Below are 12,500 nucleotides of genomic sequence, written 5' to 3'. Positions count from 1 at the left end.
TAGCAACTCTGCCTCCTCCACCCCCGCACTTCAGCTGCTTCATTCATAAAAAAAAAAGAAAGCCGAGAGAGGCCTGCGAGCTGATTGGCTGGAGGGCTCTTGTTACTATGAATGGACTGCGCGGTGATTGGTGGAGAGGATGGCACCAGACAGACTGGGTTGTACAGTGATGCAGCAAAGCTGGAGGAGGGGGTTTAGCTGGGAGACACAATGACACAGTCTGCAGAGCCAAGACAGCACAATGAAGGGGGGCTGGGGGCAGCCAATCAGGGGGCTTATTTTATTTTTTGGGGGGTAAACATAAAAAACAAAAATTGGTTGCTATGGGCAACAGCTCCGCCTCGACATACATGTTTATGCACATTGATGACAGTTCACTTCTACCAAAAATCTGCCTATGAAGATGAGGGTTCTGTAGAGAAAAACGCGCCATGACGCTCTGATCCTTGTGGAATAATAAAGGTGTAGGCCATGGACGCCATATTGCCATGAGTATCGGGACGCCGGCCTTTCCACGCACACAAACTGCCCTCCGCAGGATTCCCCCCTTCCTGACAAGGCCATTTTTTGCGATACAGTGATGCGTTACTTTGACAATTGCGCGGTCATGCAACGCTGCACCCAAATGAAATTTACGTCCTTTTTTCCCCACAAATGGAGCTTTCTTTCAGTGGTATTTGATCTCCTCTGCGTTTTTAATTTCTTGCAATAAAAACGACCATTTTGAAAAAAAAAAAACAATATTTTTAACTTTTTGCTATAAAACATCCAGTAAAAAAAATAAAATTTCATCCTAAATTTAGGCCAAAATGTATTCTGCTCCGTGTCTTCGCTAAAAACCCAGAATACGTACCAATTCATTGGTTTATGTGAACGTCATAGCGTCTACAAATGGCGGTATATATAATGGGATATATTATCTTTTTTTAAGTCGGTCAGCGACTTATAATGGGACTGCGGCGGGCATTCTGACACTGCGGGGGAGCTAACGGCCACTGACATCCCCAGTGACACCAATACAGTGATCAGTGCTAAAAAAAAGCACTGACACTGTACTAATGGCACTGGGCAGGAAGGGGTTAACATCTGGGACGATTAATGGGTTAACTGTGTGCTGTGTGTTTTACTTGGGAGACATGCTGCTTTGTATTTTTCTGCTGTTCAGAACAATACACAGCAGCATGTTCCTGCTGGCAGGAGGGAGACCTGTGCTGTTTACACACAAGTCTCTCCCCTTTCACTGTTCCTGGGCGATTGCCAGGTGCCAGCGGGGAATCTCTGGCCGGGACCCGGTGATCGACAGCTGTAGCCTCCAATGGCAGTGAGCGTAGGACGGGGCACATGCGTCTCCTACCCAGAAATGCGAAATCACGTATATATACGTGATTTTGCGCAGCCCTGCAACAGTAGTTCTGCTATAGGACGGTGGGAAACTGGCCACTTGCTGACCGCCCTATAGCAGAAATACTGTTACAGGGCGGCACAGGTGCGCAAAATCATGTATATATGTGTGATTTTGCATTTACAGGTGGGGGGGGCGCACGCTCTTCCCACGCCGCCATTTGCAGCCGCAGTTGTCAATCACTGGGTCCCGGCCGGTGATTGCTCGCCGGCGACTGGTGATTGCCGAGGATCTCCGACACGGAGACAGGGGCGGACTGACAACTCATGGGGCCCCCGGGCAATAGGGGATCATGGGGCGTGTCCTCGCCTCAAAAAAGCCTATGAAAAAGGTACCAGGGGCATCTCATGGGGCCCCCTACTGACCCCGGGCCCTCGGGCAGGGCTCAAGTTTCCAAATGGTCAGTCCGCCCCTTCGCGGAAAACTGTTTGTAAATAAAACAGTTCTCCTCCCTGTCGGCTTATGCACACTGCTTTGGATGGCTCTGTACAGCACAGCCATGCAAAGCAGTGTGATTACAGTGAAGCACACAGACACAGCACATAGTAAAACACACCCAGCACACCCTTAACCCTTTGATCGCCGCTCATGTTAACCCCTTCCTGCCCAGTGCCCTTAGTACAGTGTCAGTGCTTTTTTTTTAGCACTGATCACTGTATTGGTTTCACTGGGGATGTCAGTGACACCAAGTCAGTCCCCCCCCCAGTGTCAGAATGCCCGCTGCCGTTTATAACCAAAAATTATAATTTTTAAACATTTATTTAACATTTTTATTTTATTTTTTATATTATTATTTATGGGGGGGTTTTTTACATACTGTCACCCTAGCAGTACAGTATCACCATGGTGACACTGTACTAATTGTGGGGGATGATGAAGATTTTTCTTGTTACACTGATTGCTTTCACACCCATAAAGGCTGTAAAAGCAATCATTTCTCCTTCTCTCTGGCTGCATTCTTGCAGCCATTGAGAACTACTGTGAGAGCTGTGATTGGTCACAGCTTGTCACATGGTACAAGGCTGTTGTGAATAGCCTTGTACCATGTGATCTCTGTGATCATTCACAGATTTCACACGTAGTAAGCAATGATGTCACAAGTGACATCTTGCTTACTACTACTCATGAGATCACTGATTGGCCAATATTTTGGCACACATAAGCGCAGTTCACATTTTTGTAATAAACATGCTACCTTTACCTAGCATCCCTGACCTGGGAGGGTGCTACACTATGTTGAATGATTTTAATGATTTTACCCAGTACTGTGTCTGTTTTGTAGGTTTATATTTAATAGTTGATTATCTCACAATAGTTAATCGTGATTTCACTGTTGTAAAGTTTAAGGACCAGTTCACACTACGTGCGTTTTCAGTGTGCTTTCTTTTCTGCATTCAAAATGCACAGAAAGCAGGTTAAAGCAGAGTTCCAGTTGAAAAAATAAAAGTCAGCAGCTACAAAAACTGTAGCTGCTGACTTTTAAAATACAGCCACTTACCTGTCCCTCGGTCCAGCGATGTCCTCACCATGGCTGGTTTCACCGGCAGTCTTCTCTCCCCGGCTCTGGCATCTTCAGTGTGGGCACCCGGCTGTGACCGCTTGCGGCTTCACAGCCGGGTGCCCAATGAGCATGCCCGAGAAGCGCTTCACTTTGTGATTGGCCCCGTAGTCTTCTGGGACCTGTCACGTGTCCCAGAAGACTACGGGGAGGGAGAGGGGAGGACAATTTCTGCTTCCGATCGCCTAGGCGGTCGCAGCGGAAGTAGGATCGGGTACCTGTCAAATTCGGGTACCCGCTCCCCCCCTGCTCCCCAAAGGTGTCAATCCTTATCGGGGAGCAGGGGACAAAGGCTCAAAGCAGAACTTCCCCCTTTTGGCTGGAGCTCCACTTTAAGGATTTTTACCTTAAAGTGGAGTTCCACCCAAAAGTGGAAGCTCTGTTTATTTGCCTCCCCCCCCTTCTGCCACATTTTGCACCTTTTGGGGGGAGCTGGCACCGGTATTTGTCAAATACAGGTACCCACTCCCACTTCCAGCTCAGTTTGCCGCACCAAACTGAGCTGGAAGTTCAGCCAAACCCCCCGGCAGCCCTCTGGGAAACAACAGGTCCCAGAGGACTGCAGCCCATTCACAGCATGCTTCGTACATGCGCAGTAGGAGACCACTCCCCCCCTTGCTCCCCAAAGGTGCCAATCCTTATTGGGGAGCTGGGGACAATGGCTTAAAGTGGAATTTTCCCTTTTGGGTGGAGCTCCGCTTTTAGGATTTTTACCTTAAAGTACAGTTCCACCCAAAAGTGGAAGCTCTGCCTGTTTGCCTCCTCCCCACTTCCCCTGTCTGTTGGGGGGGAGCGGGTACCTGTATTTGTCAAAGTTCAGCCAAACCCCCCAGCAGCCCTCTGGGAAACTCAACAGGTCCCAGAGGACTGCATCCCTTTCACAAATCGCAGCACGCTTCGTGCATGCGCAGTTGGAGACCGTTCCCCCCCCCCCCCCCCGCTCCCCAAAGGTGCCAATCCTTAATGGGGAGCTGGGGACAATGGAATGGAGCTCCACTTTAAATGATTTTCAATGTCACAGTTCCAGTGCATTCTGAATGCAGAAAAAAAAGGAGAACAGGCTGCATTTTTACTGCACAGAACTGTACTGGAACTCGGTAAAATGCATAAAAAGCTCACCGGAACACACCAAAAACGCACTGGAACGCATATGTCCCTATTTGAACTGAAGAAAAAGAGAGGGGAAAAAATGAACTGGAACGCAGCAAAAATGCACCGGAATGCAGCAAAACGTGGAAAAAAACGCACCAAAATGCATAAAAAATGCACATGTAGAAATGCATCTGGCCCTAATGTATACGGGGTGTACTTGCTGTTCATATATGGCATGAGGACGGGCTTTGGTTCAAGGGTGGTGGAGTGTAGCAGAGTGGAATTCCCTGTTAGTCCAGATTTTCCGCTTTTAGAAGTGATGGATCCTGTCCCTCGAGGGTTTGTTCAGTGAGGTATATAAGGGAAAGTTCTTAAGAAGAGGAGAGAGACGCCACAAGGACAAGATGTAGGGTGCAGGGAAATGTGCGCTACCAGGGGCGGACTGACAACTCATGGGGCCCCCGGGCAATAGGGGATTATGGGGCCCCTGTGTCCTTGCCTAAACTCAAAATAACCTATGAAAAAGGTACCAGGAGCATCTCATGGGGCCCCCTACTGACCCCGGGCCCTCGGGCAGTGCCCGAGTTTCCAAATGGTCAGTCCGCCCCTGTGCGCTACCTTTCCGCCTTGGGATCACTACTGGCCTACCCTTACACAGGCTATCCCCCCTCCCCTTCAGTCCTTTATGAATGTTGCTGCAAGACTAATACACTTTACTAACCAATCCAGGACTGCTGCCCCTCTCTGCCAATCCCACCACTGGCTTCCTCTACTCCATCGTATAAAATTCAAAATACTGACCACAACATACAAGGCCATCCACAAATCGCCCCCAGATACATTACTAAAGCAGATATCGCCAAAACCATCCTTCTAAGACCTCCTGCTCTCTAGATCGCTTGTTACCTCCTCCCACACTCGCCTCCAGGACTTCCCCAGAACATCTCCCACCCTCTGGAACTCCCTGCCCCAGTATGTCTGGTCAGCTCATACCCTGTCTGTCTTGAAAACTCATTTATTCAAGGAAGCCTACCCCACCTCCACCTAATAACTATACTTGAGTCGCTTCCATCAGATCATCCCCTGCAGCTATAACTTTTTGTCCCACCTCCCCCTCCCTTTAGATTGTAAGCTCCATGAGCCAGGACCTCCTATTCCTTCTGTATTGACCTGTATTGTAATTCTACTATTCCCCTTAATGTTGTAAAGCGCTGTGTAAACTGTTGGCACTATATAAATCCTGTATAATAATATTGGTCCCCATAGATAGGAATGGAGTTAAGGTGTTACTAAACCCAGGACCCTGCATTCACTATTCACTATATCTGGTCTCCCCGGACCCTGCATTCACTATATCCGGTCTCCCCGGACCCTGCATTCACTATATCCGGTCTCCCCGGACCCTGCATTCACTATATCCGCTCTCCCTGGACCCTGCATTCACTATATCCGGTCTCCCTGGACCCTGCATTCACTATATCCGGTCTCCCCGGACCCTGCATTTACTATATCTGGTCTCCCCGGACCCTGCATTCACTATATCAGCTCTCCCCAAACCCCGCATTCACTATATCCGGTCTCCCTGGACCCTGCATTCACTATATCTGGTCTCCCCGGACCCTGCATTCACTATATCCGCTCTCCCCAAACCCCGCATTCACTATATCCGGTCTCCCTGGACCCTGCATTCACTATATCTGGTCTCCCCGGACCCTGCATTCACTATATCCGGTCTCCCCGGACCCCGCATTCACTATATCCGGTCTCCCCGGACCCTGCATTCACTATATTCGGTCTCCCCGGACCCTGCATTCACTATATCCGATCTCCCCGGACCCCGCATTCACTATATCTGGTCTCCCCGGACCCTGCATTCACTATATTTGGTCTCCCCGGTCCCTGCATTCACTATATCTGGTCTCCCCGGACCCTGCATTCACTATATCTGGTCTCTCCGGACCCTGCATTCACTATATTTGGTCTCCCCGGACCCTGCATTCACTATATCTGGTCTCTCCGGACCCTGCATTCACTATATCTGGTCTCCCCGGACCCTACATTCACTATATCCGCTCTCCTTGGACCCTGCATTCACTATATCCGCTCTCCCCGGACCCTGCATTCACTATATTTGGTCTCCCCGGACCCTGCATTGACTATATCCGGTCTCCCCGGACCATGCATTCACTATATCCGCTCTCCCCGGACGCTGCATTCACTATATCTAGTCTCACTGGACCCTGCATTCACTATATTTGGTCTCCCCAGACCCTGCATTCACTATATCCGCTCTCCCCGGACCCTTCAGTCACTATATCCGGTCTCCCTGGACCCTGCATTCACTATATTTGGTCTCCCCAGACCCTGCATTCACTATATCTGGTCTCCCCGGACCCTGCATTCACTATATCTGGTATCCCCGGACCCTGCATTCACTATATCCGGTCTCTCCGGACCCTGCATTCACTATATCCGGGCTCCCCGGACCCTGCATTCACTATATCTGGTCTCCCTGGACCCCGCTTTCACTATATCTGGTCTCCCCGGACCCTGCATTCACTATATCCGGTCTCTCCGGACCCTGCATTCACTATATCCGGTCTTCCCGGACCCTGCATTCACTATATCCGCTCTCCCCAGACCCTGCATTCACTATATCCGCTCTCCCCGGACCCTTCAGTCACTATATCCGGTCTCCCTGGACCCTGCATTCACTATATTTGGTCTCCCCAGACCCTGCATTCACTATATCTGGTCTCCCCGGACCCTGCATTCACTATATCCAGTATCCCCGGACCCTGCATTCACTATATCCGGTCTCTCCGGACCCTGCATTCACTATATCCGGGCTCCCCGGACCCTGCATTCACTATATCTGGTCTCCCTGGACCCCGCTTTCACTATATCCAGTCTCCCCGGACCCTGCATTCACTATATCCGGTCTCTACGGACCCTGCATTCACTATATCCGGACTGCCCGGACCCTGCATTCACTATATCCGGTCTCCCCAGACCCTGCATTCACTATATCCGGTCTCCCCGGACCCTGCATTCACTATATCCGCTCTCTCCGGACCCCGCATTCACTATATCCGGTCTCTCTGGACCCTGCATTCACTATATCTGGTCTCCCCGTATCCTGCATTCACTATATCCGCTCTCCCCGGACCCTGCATTCACTATATCCGCTCTCCCTGGACCCTGCATTCATTATATCCAGTCTCACAGTACCCACAACATGGAAATATAATTATTTTAGTAAATATAAACTGCTAAATACCTTTTCTCATCAGCAGTATATAGCAGTCTTGTGACTTCTATCAGTGTCCAGCAGAGAACTAGTTAAAGCTTGTAGGAGGCATTTTCATTCACCTTTGACTGTCCTATGAGGCCGCATGACCCCTGACCCTCTGACTGGACACTGCTGATTGGCCCTGTGCTGATCACATGCACTCTCCCAAAGAAAAAAAACTCTCTAGTAGTACACACCAAACTAATCATGTGCAGAGTGACTCATAGAGCTCTGTACTATAAGCAGATGGATTGGGGACAGCCACGGGGAGCCACTTTTTTTAGCGTTTTTCAGCTTTTATCAACGTTAAAGCATTTTTACAGCTAAAAAAACTGATCTTGAAACTTATTAGATCTGTCGCGCGCCCCCTACCGGGAAATATAAAATCACGGATCGTAATCTCCTCCATCAGTGTTCCTCGGTGATCGGCAGGTGCCGGCGGAGAATCTCAGGCCGGGACCTGCTGATTGACTGCCATAGCGGCCAATGGCGGCACGTGTTCCCCATATCCGGAGATACAAAATCACGGATCGTAATCTCCTCTGTCAGTGTTCCTCGGCGATCGCCAGGTGCCGGCGGGCAATCTCAGGCTGGGACCTGCTGATTGACAGTCATAACCGCCAATGGCGGAACATGTTCCCCCCTACCCAGAGATGCAAAATCACGGATCGTAATCTCCTCTGTCAGTGTTCCTCGGCGATCGCCAGGTGCCGGCGGGCAATCTCAGGCTGGGACCTGCTGATTGACAGTCATAACCTCCAATGGCGGAACATGTTCCCCCCTACCCAGAGATGCAAAATCACGGATCGTAATCTCCTCTGTCAGTGTTCCTCGGCGATCGCCAGATGCCGGCGGGGAATCTCAGGCCAGGACCTACTGAATGTCAGTCCTAGCCGCCAATGGCGGCACGTGTTCTTCCCTACCCGGAAATACAAAATCACGGATTGTAATCTCCTCTAGCAGTGTTCCTCGGCAATCGCCTGTTGACGGCGGGGAATCTTAGGCTGGGACCTGCTGACTGACAGTCATAGCTTCCAATGGCGGCACGTGTTCCCCCTACCCAGGAATGCAAAATCTTGGATCGTAATCTCCTCTGTCGGTGTTCCTCAGTGATCGCCAGGTGTCGGTGGGGAATCTCAGGCTGAGACCTTCTGATTGACAGTCATAGCCACCAATGGCGGCACGTGTCGCCCCCTACCCAGGAATGCAAAATCTTGGATCGTAATCTCCTCTGTCAGTGTTCCTCAGTGATCGCCAGGTGCCGGTGGGGAATCTCAGGCTGAGACCTGCTGATTGACAGTCATAGCCACCAATGGCGGCACGTATTCTCCCCTACCCGGAGATACAAAATCACGGATCGTAATCTCCTCTGTCAGTGTTCCTCAGCAATCGCCAGGTGCCAGCGGGGAATCTCAGGCTGGGACCTTCTGATTGACAGTCATAGCCGCCAATGGCGGCACATGTTCCCCCCTACCCAGAAATGCGAAATCACACATATATACAGGGCTGCAGGACTGTGCAAAATCACGTATATATGCAGGGCTGCATAAAATCACGCATATATACAGGGCTGCAGGGCTGCGTAAAATCATGCATATATATATATGTGATTTTGTGCAGCCCTGCCGCCCTGTAGCGGTACTTCTGCTATAGGGCGGTCGGGTTAAAAAGCCATCATTGAGCTCCATTCCAGTGACTTTGCCTAGATGAGATGATTTCATCAGTCTGCTTCAGGCAGGAGGGAGCATTTCCTCAGTTTCCTCTTCCTCAGTGATCGAACTGCAACACTGTAGCTTTGCAGCAAGTGGAGTCATTGGTGCCAAGAACTGCACAGGCACAGGATATCTATGATTGTGTCCAGGGGCAGACATATCATTTGAGCACTCGGGCACTGCCCGAGGGCCCGGGGTCAGTAGGGGGCCTCATGAAATGCCCCTGGCACCTTTTTTATAGGCTTTTTTGGGTGTGGGCAAGGACACAGGGGCCCCATGATCCCCTATTGCCCGGTGGCCCCATGAGTTGTCAGTCCGCCCCTGATTGTGTCATCTCTGAGCCTCCATCTCAGTCCAGTAAGTAGATGGCGGGTGATGCCTGAACAAAGATGGCTCCATCTTTGGAGAGAAGAGCAGATGAAGGCATTGTTAGGGGGGGTTCTGTGATCTCTATTAGGCCTCAGTAATAAGAGTGGCAGTCTCCACTGCTCTCTGAAAAGTGATCCACGGTCGATCACTTTTCAGAGGGAGGTAGGACAGTGGTTTCCAGACTCCTCCTGAATACATTTTTTTTTCAATCCTGAGGGATTTTGTAACTGAGACTGTATGTACGGCTCACATTGCACCGCACAGAATTTGTATGAGATTTGCGCAGGAATGCGATGCGGTTCCTGTGCGAACTACATGCGATATGCCGCACCGCACAAGTGTTTACCCGGGTGAAAAGGCAAGGTCGGTCCATGGCCTGCATGATCTGTGTGGCCATATAATTTAAAGTGTCTCTTTAACAAAAAGAAAAGCTTCTGACATGGATATAGAGCAGGCATCTAAAAGTACATATGTGAACATATTGCAGCAGTTTGTAGCTTTCCCGCTTTGAGTTCTGGACGGTTCTGAATTGGACTTTGCTCTGACACTTCCAGGTGTGGCTTTTTTTCAGCGGGAATGCGCAGGAATGCAGCTCCACCACCTCCAGCACGAAATGTGTTGGCAAGGAGTGTTGGGGTGTGCTGGAGGGTCTATTGATGCTGGCTACTGGGGGGAACTTTTCTCGCTGGGGAAAGTAGTATTGCTGGGGGAATCTACTGTTGAAGGGAGTCTTATATTGCTGGAGGGGAATCTACTGTTATCGGGGGGTCTTATATTGCTGGGGAGAGATCTACTATTATGTGGGGTCTTATATTGCTGGGGGGATCTACTGTTTTGGGGGCTTTTATATTGCTGGGGGGATCTACTGTTGAGTTGGGGGGTTATATTATTGTTGGACACTGAAGAGTATATTGATTCTGGCTACTGGGGGGAACTCTTGTCGCTGGGGAAAGTAGTATTGCTGGGGGAATCTACTGTTGAAGGGAGTCTTATATTGCTGGAGGGGAATCTACTGTTATCGGGGGGTCTTATATTGCTGGGGAGAGATCTACTATTATGTGGGGTCTTATATTGCTGGGGGGATCTACTGTTTTGGGGGCTTTTATATTGCTGGGGGGATCTACTGTTGAGTTGGGGGGTTCTATTATTGTTGGACACTGAAGAGTATATTGATTCTGGCTACTGGGGGGAACTCTTGTCGCTGGGGAAAGTAGTATTGCTGTGGGAATCTACTGTTGGGGGGGGTCTTATGTTGCTGGGGGGATCTACTGTTGAGGGGGTCTTATATTGCTGGGGGATCTACTGTTGAGTTGGGGGGTCTATTGTTGCTTGACACTGAAGGGTCTATTGATGCTGGCTACTGGGGAGAACTCTTGTCGCTGGGGAAAGTAGTATTGCTGGGGGAATCTACTGTTGAGGGGGAGTCTTATGTTACTGGGGGGGAATCTACTTTTGAGGGGGTCTTATATTGCTGGGGGAATCTACTGTTGAGGGGGGGTCTTATGTTGCTGGGGGAGCTACTGTTGTGGGGGGTCTTATATTGCTGGGGTGATCTACTGTTGAGTTTGGGGGGGTCTATTGTTGCTGGACACTGAAGGGTCTGTTGATGCTGGCTACTGGGGGCAAACTCTTGTCGCTGGGGAAAGTAGTATTGCTGGGGGAATATACTGTTGAGGGGGGTCTCATGTTGCTGGGGGGGAAACTACTGTTGAGGGGGGTCTTATATTGCTGGGGGATCTACTGTTGATGGGGGGTCTTATGTTGCTGGGGGGAGCTACTGTTGTGGGGGTCTTATATTGCTGGGGGAATCTACTGTTGAGTTGGGGGGGTCTATTGTTGCTGGACACTGAAGGGTCTATTGATGCTGGCTGCTGGAGGATCTATTGCTGCTGGCAGGGTCTATTGTTGCTGGCGTTTATCTATTGTTGCTGGGGGGGTGGGTCTGTTGTTGCTGGGGAGGAGCTTTTGTCGCCGATCCATGTCGAGGATCCATTGTGTTTGGTGGGGGATCAATTGTTTTTGAGGGGTTCTATTGAAGCTGGGGGGGGATAATATTGCTGCACTCATGTCCAATAGGACAGCCTGCTTAGCTAATAGTTGTGCTCTCAAAGGGCAGGAGGATGACAGGAGAGTAGGATTTAGGGGTCAATTCACTAAAGGGTACCGCATGCGATAACGTGGACACGTGACTCATTTGCAAAAATTATCTCATGCGGTAAAAAATATGTGCAATTCACACAAAGAAAAAAAAGATTATACAATATTTAACGCAGAATGAAATATGCGGTAAGCTGTCCAATTCACAAACTGAACAGAAAGTAATAAAAGATGCTATATTTACCACCAGGATTTTGCTAGTGGGCAGCACAGCGACCAAATGGCTAGCACTTCCACCTGGCAGTACTTGGGTCGTTGGTTCAAATCCCAACCACAGCACCACCTGCCTGGAGTTTGCATGATCTCCCTGTGCCTGCGTGGGTTTCCTCCGGGTACTCCGGTTTCCTCCCACACTCCAAAGACATGCTGGTAGGTTAATTGGATCCTGTCTAAATTGTCCCTAGTATGTGTATGTATGAATGTGAGTTAGGGACCTTAGATTGTACGCCCCTTGAGGGTTAGGGACTGATGTGAATGTGCAATATATATGTAAAGTGCTGCGTAAATTGACGGCGCTATATAAGTACCTGAAACAAATAAATAAATACTTGTGGTATTTTTTCAGATGCATGCCAAATCCTACCAAGGCCTTTAGTCCCAAAACCAAAATTAAGAAAGTCAAGCCCTTAGCAAGAAAGTGAAGCTACTTTCAGAGGGGTGCGCAGAGGTTATCTGGCAAATAGCCTGAGAGATATACAGTAGCTGTGACTGAGTCAACCGTATATAAGTCGTATTCTAAACATAACTAATTCTAAATGGCCACTGAAAGCGGACGGTAAAGGTGGTATTTCCCTTTGCAGTCTTTGCCACCTTGTTTCAGTGGTCGGGTAGCATCAGTTATGTTCAGAATAAGACAGCCTTACATGCAATCGACCTACTTTGCTCTCAGTCCTTATCAGAACTGCTGACATGAGAGGT

General features: G+C 49.6%; 1 protein-coding gene across 1 annotated transcript in view; it reads right to left on the bottom strand.

Moving 5' to 3' along the window:
• The window catches only part of HSD17B12 (hydroxysteroid 17-beta dehydrogenase 12), a 229,022-nt gene that overhangs the window by 166,235 nt on the left and 50,287 nt on the right, over positions 1-12,500 (bottom strand). The window lies entirely within an intron of this gene.

The sequence above is a fragment of the Staurois parvus genome, unplaced genomic scaffold (assembly GCF_062004578.1).
Source record: "Staurois parvus isolate SC_StPar_1 unplaced genomic scaffold, SC_StPar_1.0 ptg001795l, whole genome shotgun sequence".
Lineage (NCBI taxonomy): Eukaryota > Metazoa > Chordata > Amphibia > Anura > Ranidae > Staurois > Staurois parvus.
This window is presented reverse-complemented; position numbering and strand designations above follow the sequence as displayed.